Genomic DNA, 8,380 nt, shown 5'->3' on the forward strand with positions numbered 1-8,380 from the left:
TATATAGAGAACTGAGTCAAATTTATAAAAATAAGAGCCATTCCTCAATTGACAAATGATCAAAAGATATGAAAAGTTTTCAGATTAAGTAATCAAAGCTACCTAAAGCCATATGGAAAAGTACTCTAACTCATATTGAGTGGAGAAATGCAAATTAAAACAATTCTGAGGTACTACCTCATACCTATTAGATTGGCTAATAAAGCTGAAAAGGAAAATGACAAGTGTTGGAGGGGATGTGGGAAAAATGAGACATTAACATGCTGTTGGTGGAGTTGTGAACTGATTCAACTATTCTGCAGAGCAATTTGAACTATGTCCGAAGAGCTATAAAACCTGTGCAATACCACTACTAGGTCTATATCCAAAAAGAGGTTAAAGGAAAAGACCTATATGTACAAAAATATTTATAGTACCTCTTTTCTGGTGGCAAAGAATTGGAAATTGAGTGGAAGCCCATCTATTAAGGAATGGCTGAACAAATTATGGTATGTAATTGTGATGGAATACTATTGTCCTGTAAGAAATGATGTACAGGATGCTCTCAAAAAAAAAACTAAACCTGTAAAGACTTACATAAGCTGATGCAAAGTTACATTACTGTGTACAAAGTAACAGCAGTATTGTAAGATGATCAGCTGTGAATGACTTTATTCTCAGCCATACAATGATCCAAGATAACTCAGAAGGACTTAATGATGAAAAATGCTATCCATCCCCAGAGAAAGAACTGATGCTGTTTAAATACATATTGAATCACTTTTTTTAACTTCCAAAAAAAATAAGAAATAGGCTACTTCAGGGGGCCCTGGGTTTCCCATCACTGGAAGTTTCAAGCAAAAACTGGACAAGCCTATATCAAAGGGGAGTCTCTGCCCAAAAAGCGTTGGACCAGGTGATTGTGTAATTCTGCAATGCTGTAACTAGCATGGTGAGGCCAGAGAACACACCCAGGAGTCCGGCCTCACTGCGTGGACTGGGAGCCCGTCCAACAAGCCTCTCTTGCTGGGCCTCAGCTTCCTGGACTCTGCAGAGGGCAAGGTCAGTCTGTCATCACACTGCAGAGAAGCCAAGGTTGGGAGGCAGTGGAGTCCTGTGGAAGGTGTGGTCATCATGGATTTTACCATGCGAGTTCAGAGTCTTCAAAGAGTCTGGTCTAAGTCCTGGAACTGGAAGTGTGGAGAGGGGTTAGAAAGAGGTACGGAGTGAGAAATTCCATCCTGCTGTGAGTATGGCCTGGTGTCCAGAGAGGGAAGGAATGCAGAAGGGGAAATAGAGGGGAAAGAGAGAGAGAGAGAGAGAGAGAGAGAGAGAGAGAGAGAGAGAGAGAGGGAGAGCAAGCGCACTTACTTCCCAATTCCAGAGGCATCAGCTGTGGGGGGGGGGGAGGGGGGGAGGTGTTGGCCAGAGATGTGCTATCTGCACCATCGACTCGTTGAGTTTCCTTTCTGTGAACGAATCACATCCTGTTATTGTGTGGACACTGAAGAGGAGAGGATCGAAGCAACAAGTGAGGGAGGGGAACAGAGTACCTGGCAGAGAGCCAGAGAAAGAGACAGACAGAGAGACAGAAGAGAGGTGAGAGGAGAGAGACAGAGACAGAAATAGAGACAAAGAGACAGAGACAAGACAGTCATTTGCTTCATGTATAACCTTGGGCAAGTCACTTCATCCTCTGAGCCTCAGTGTACTCATCTGTAAAATGGACATAATAATGCTTACACTGCCTATCTGGCAGGCTGTAATGTGGGAAGCCATAAAATGTTTTATACTTCTCTCAGCCTCAGTTTCCTTCTCTGTAAAAAGAGAGAAATAATCCCCTACTCTACGGTATTGTTGTGAAGATCAAATAGAATAATATAATACAAAAGCTTTGCCTACAGTTTGTAAATATTAGCTATTTTTATTTACTGTTATGACAAGGACAGGATGGTGTCCTGGAAAGAGCAGTGGATCTATACTGAGGAGACCTGATTTTGAAACCCAGATCTATTATGGGCTACTTAAGTGACCTCAGACAAGTCCCTCAAACTTCTCTGGGCCTCAGTGTTCCCCACCTGTAAAAATGAGAGTAGATGATCTCTAAGGTTTCTCCCTGCTGTAATAGTCCATGTTTCTTAGACTGTCTATAAAACTCATATGTGGGGCAGCTAGGTAGCGCAATGGATAGAGCACTGGCCCTCAAGTCAGGAAGACCTGAGTTCAAATCTGGCCTCAGACCAAACACTTGACATTTACTAGCTGTGTGACCCTGGGCAAGTCACTTAACCCCAATTGCCCCCCAAAAAAAACCCTCATGTGTCACTACTCCAGTCCAAAGTTGGGTAGGGTGGGCCCAAAACAAGAGGACAGTTTTCTGTTTTTCAAAGTAGGCAGGAGATAACAAGTGGGGGAGATGAGGGTGGGAGGAGTAGATAAGGGCTCTCAGATCTCCTATCACCTCTCCCTTGGAGTGGTGTGGCAGGTTCAGCCCTCAGTCCTGGGGGCCCTGAAGCCCTCCACAGAAGATAACTTGGCCAACCCCATTCCAGCCCTTCAAAACCACCTCTCTCCTCATGCTGGGGGTTGGAGTGTCTCCACTCAAGCCAAGCCAAGGGCCAACTCCTTCTGACACATTTGACTAAGGTAAATGAAACTTCCAGCCTGAGCCACACTCCAGAGATCACTGGCCAAAGTATGAGTCCAAGCTGGAGTGTGTGAAATAAATTTCACACTCACACATTCTCTCTCTCTCTCTCTCTCTGTCTCTCTCTCTCTCTCTCTCTCTCTCTCTCTCTCTCTCTCTCTCTCTCTCTCTGTCTCTCTCTCTCTCCAAGGTGAGGAAACAGACCCATGACTACCAGTACCACACCAGTGAGATCCCACTCTCTAACAAGGCAGGATCTAACCTTCCCTGAGAAAGGAAGAGTAGAAAGGAAGAGGAATGAGCTCAAAGGTGAAAGGCAGAACAGATGGGTCCTACAGTCAGCTCTGACACTGACCCACCATGAACTCTAGCAAGTCACTTCCCCTTTACAGCCTGTTGAAACTTCCAAAGGGTGTCTAATCCAGGCTTTACCTGACTGAGCCCACCCCACTGTCAACAAGGAAATGCAATATATCAGACTGGAGAGATGGCTTAGAAGATAGAACATAATATCAGTGCTGGGAGGACTTAGAATGTAGAAGTGGTTTCACTACAAATTTATGTTGCATTATCTTGCCTGGGCCCACTTAATGCAGCAGGCAATTGTTTTAGGCTTTCATAACTGACTTACCATCCCACTCAGTTCTTCCAAACTTTTTCACCCCTCCTCAAATCTTCCCTCAAATAGCTCCTCTGCCCCATTCTCTCAAATGAGTACTTAGTTTTATATTTTACTGGAAAAAAATGAGACCATTTACCCAGAATCCTCTCTTGTCCCATCATCCCCATCTCACGTCGCTAATACACCTAATGCAACTTTCTCCCCCTTCAATCCCATCTCAGGAGAAGAGATGGCCCTTCTCCTTTCCAAGGCAAACCCTTCTACTTGGACAAGGGATCCCATTCCATCCCATCTTCTCCAGAAGATAGCTCCTTTATTCATCCCTACTTTCTTCCTCATCTTCAATCTCTCCATGTCTGTTGGTTGCTTCCCTCCTGCCAACTAACCTGCCCACTAACCTGCCCATGCTTCCCCCCCCATCCTTAAAACACCCTTACTTGATCCACCCCATTCCTGCTAGCTATCATCTCATGTCTCTTCTGCCTTTTGTGGCTAACCTCTTTGAGAAGGTTGTTGACAATCAATGCCTCCATTTCCTGGATCTTCATTAGGGTCATGCCCCCTAACATTGGGTGTCCTGGGCCTTCTCTTCTTCTGTACTATTTTTACTCAGTGATCTCATCAGCTCCCATGGTCGTCTTTATGTGGATGACTCTCAGATTTATTTGTCCAGCCCTAACCTCTAGTCTCACATCTCCAACTTCCTCTTGGACATCTCTAACTAAATGTCTCATAGATATCTTAAAATCAATATATCCAAAGCTGAATTCATTATCTTTCCCCCTTAAGCCCTCCCCTCTTCCTAAATCTCCTTTTACTGTCCATCATCCATCATCCTAGTCACCCAGGCTCTCAGCCAATGACTCATCCTCCCTTCCTCACTCTCGCACTCCCCATACCCATTCAGCTGCCAAGTTCTGTCATTTCTCACTTTGTATCATCTCTCTCCTGTGACACAGCTCCCACCCTGGTCCAGGCCCTCATTACCTCCCCGCTGGACCGCTGCAGTAGCTGCTGGGGGTCAGCCTGCTTCCAGGCTCTCCCCACGGTGAAACTGATCTTCTAAGTGAAAGTCTCACCCTATCAACACTATGACATTAATCACCTCCATTGGTTCCCTATTGCCTCAAGAATCAAACACAAAACCCTTCTTTCCTCCTTTTCCAATCTTCTTAATCCCCTCTCCAGCCCCACCAAGTACAATACAGTCTAGTAATATTGGACCCCTTCCTATTTTTAGCACAAGACCCTCCATCTCCAGACTCCAAGCATTTCCCATAGCTGTGCCTCATACCTGGAACTCTCTCCCTCCTCATCTCTACCTCCTAACTTCCCTGGCTTCCTTTAAGTCTCAGCTAACCTTCTCCCAGAAGCCTTTCCCAGTCTTCCTGAATCTTCCCTCTGAGCCTACCCCCATTTATCCTGCCTATATCTTGTTTGTACACAGTTATTTGCGCACTATCTCCCCCATTAGACTGGGAGTTGAAAGTGGGGATTGTCTGATTTTTTCCTTTCTTTGTGCCCCTAGCACTTAGTATAGTGTCTGGCATATAGTAGCTGCTTAATAAATGCTAGTTGCTTGACTGAATGTAAGAGCTTAGGATGACCCTTAGACAAAATGGTAGAGGTGAGAGAGAGCCTAGAACATAGCACACAGAACATCAGAGTTGGAATAAATATTATTGGTATTTCAAAGGACTTCAAAGTGTGCAATGTGCTCTCCTTACAACAGTCTTGTGAGTGAGCAGTGCTAATATTATTATCCCCATTTTACAGATAGGGCAGCTGAGGATCTGAGAGACTGAGTTACCCATCCATAATCTCACTGCTAGTAAGTACCAAAGCTAGATCTCCTAACTCTAAGCCTGACACTGCAAAGAGGAGAAATACCCACCCCACAGGGAGGGTTCTTGCTCTACTTGCCTAGAAAAGAAATTGGAAACCCCAAAGCACTACAGAGTCAGGGCTCTTTTTCATCTAAGGGTCCTCCCCTCTGTGATGGAGCACAGTAACCTTTACAAACAAGCCTCTTAGTTCCTGCTTTCTTGTTGTACTCCAGGGACTGACCATCTGTGACCTTCCTCCCTCCAGGGCTCCATCACAATTAGGGAAGCCAGCTTTCCACCTCTATTCAAGCCAAGACCAGCCAGCACTTGGCATTGGGTCCCTACTGCTTGAAGGAGGACAGAGAAAGGATGAGTAGACATCAGGAGAGTGGGTCCTGTGCAGAGCTGGGGGTTGGGCAGAGGAAATTACAATAAGATCATGAGATCTAAATCCTCCTCTCTAAATCCCGACCACACCCTACCACCTACCACCAGCTATGGTCCTGTATCTTTCCTCCCCATCTCAGCCAAGCTTCTTAAAGCATAAAGCCATCTACAGCTGTGCCTCCCCTTCCTAACCCTACGATCTGGCCAGCTGAAACTGCTCTCTCCAAAGTTACCAATGATCTCTTAACTGCCAGATCTGATGTCTTATCTCAATCCTTGCCATGCAGCATCTGACCAACCTCCCAGGCTCTCTCCTAGTCCTCCTCTTCCCGCTTTCTGACCATCCCCATGGTCATCATCCATGTCACTCCCACTAACTGCGGGTGTCCCACAAGGCTCTGTCCTGGGCCCTTCTCAGTATGCTCGCTCTTGGTGTTCTCATCAGCTCCCAATGATTCAGTTACCATCTCTGTGCAAATAATTCCCAGACCTCCATATCCAGCCCTCATCTCTCTCCTGAGATCTAATCCTATATCAAGAACTAGCCATTGGATATTTCAAAAACGATGTCCTATGGACCTCTCCAGCTCAACATGTCCAGAACAGAACTTAGTACTCTACCCACCCCCAAAATCCTGCCTTTTCCCCAACTTCCTGATTTCTGGCAAAGGACTCTCAAGCTCTCAGCCTCCCATGATCACAATATTATTCTTGAATCCCTTCTCACTTACCCCACATATTCAATTTGTTAGCAAATCATGTCGTTTCCCCCACCCCCATGCCTCAGTTTTCTTCTTCAAAATGAAGGGGTTGAATCAGACTGCTTCTACGTCTACGTTTATTAGCTCCACTCACCCTGAAGCAGCCACTCATTTCACACCTGGACTGTTGCAATAACCTGCTCAAAGTTTCTTCCCACACCAGTCCCTCCACCAGAGTGATCATCCTACAGCAATCTGACCACAGTACCACCACCCCTTCCCATAATCAATAGATTCCTGTGGCTCCCTATTACCTCCAGGGTCGTATGTAAAGTCCTCTGTTTGGCATTTAAAGGCCTTCACAACCTGACCCCTTCCTACTTTCTGGTCTTCTCACACATTAGTCCCTCCTTTTACTCTTTGGTCCAGCTACCCTGGCCTCCTTGTAGTTTCAAACAAGCAATGCTCCATCTCCCATCTTCATGTCTTTGCACTGGCTATTCCCACGCCTGGGATGCTTTCCTCCTCACCTCCACCTTGGAATCTCCCACCTCCTTCAAGACAGCTCAGATACTACCTCCAACGGGAGACCTTTCTGACTCCTCCATGCCTAACAACGGTTAGTGAGCTCCCTCCCAGAATTACCTTGTATTCATTTTTATAGACTTTTCATAGACTTATGCAGAATATCCCCAAAGTCCCTAAGCTTTAATAACTTCAGAAGCATAAATGCTTAAAAATTATGGGGGAAATGCCTCTGACTGGTTTCCAGTAACTGGGATGGCCTTTGTGATCATTGGCAGCTGAGAGTCAGAGGGGACAAGCCCTTGTAGGAAAAGCTGCCCCTCCCCAAAGTCAATAAATTAAAGCTACGGAATGGCTTGTGGTCCTTTCTTAGACACTTTCTTTCTCTTGTCTTCAGTCTATGGTGCAGCATGGGGTTGTGGAAGGGGATTCCTCTCTGCTTCCCCCACTCCCTCCCTTACACACACACACACACACACACACACACACACACACACACACACACACACACACACACACACACACACGAAACCGTGACTGACAGCGGTTCATACTTGCCTAGGTCTAAGCTTCCTTTTGCCTTTGATTTTCCTTTCCTGAGCCCAGGCACCAAATGTAAGAACAGAAAACGGACTTCCCATGACCTGAGGCTTACCTTACCTTAAATAAACCCAAAGGCCACGATTCCCCAAGTTCACCAATTTCCAATCAATAGAGAGCTCCTTGGGTGAGCTAATTAGGCACCACCTCCTCAACCACGTGCTTCTGGGAAAAGGCAGAGGACCCCTCACAGAGGCACGCCCTGGCACCAAAGGGCACACCACTCAGGGCAAGGGATCTGGACCTTGTCAACAAGGCTGCGGCCTGGAGTAGTTAGGGCAAGGCAGGGCAGGTCTAGGTTAAAGGAGAGCACTTGCTTGGTGGCCCCAAAGTGTGCTTACCTTCAGAGTGATGGGCACCTTGGAGGCTTATTTTTCCATACCTGTTCATGAGTGAGTGCTTCACATCTTCTTCAGTCTCACTCAGGGTGAAATAAAGGCTGTGCTGTGCCCAACACCCATATATAGTGCTAAAAGTGTGTAGAAGGCACCCTGTTACACACTTTTGGAGGAAACCTAAATATATTGTGGTAGCTTCCCCAGGACAAAACTCCAGGGGGAAAATATCAATCTAGAGAAAGAAAATGACCCTCAAGATGAGGCCTAGTCCATATGAGTCCAGCATCCTTAGGAGACCCTGGGCCTTTAGTCATGGGGTGATACTGGGAATGTGTCGGATAAACAGCTAGAATTGTTGGAGGCAACTAATCGCAGCCCTTTTATTTTACAGCTAAGGAAACTGAGTCCCAAAGGTCATGGATTTAAACAGCTCTGCCATTCACTGCCTGTTTAACTTGGCCCCACCTAGGCCTTCATTTTCCCATCAATAAACTGAGGGTGTTTGTCCAAAAAATTGAAGGTAGAGTTTGGGAGGTAGGATGGGTTGGAATGTTTTTTTGGTGTTCATAGCCAAGCAGAACAGAGGAGAGTATAGACAGATGGAGTCAGGGAGAGAGTCAAATATGAAGTCTCTTGCCCCCACCATTGCTCATGCTGAGGAGTAGCCCAGAGGGGCAGTGGGATATGCTTTCTGGTCAAAGGCCCTGAGCCACTGGGGCCTGGGTTTATATGATGCCTTCTGAACAAGACCCTGT

This window comes from Phascolarctos cinereus, unplaced genomic scaffold (genome assembly GCF_003287225.1).
Source record: "Phascolarctos cinereus isolate Bilbo 61053 unplaced genomic scaffold, phaCin_HiC Scaffold_5;HRSCAF=322, whole genome shotgun sequence".
Taxonomy (NCBI): Eukaryota; Metazoa; Chordata; class Mammalia; order Diprotodontia; family Phascolarctidae; genus Phascolarctos; species Phascolarctos cinereus.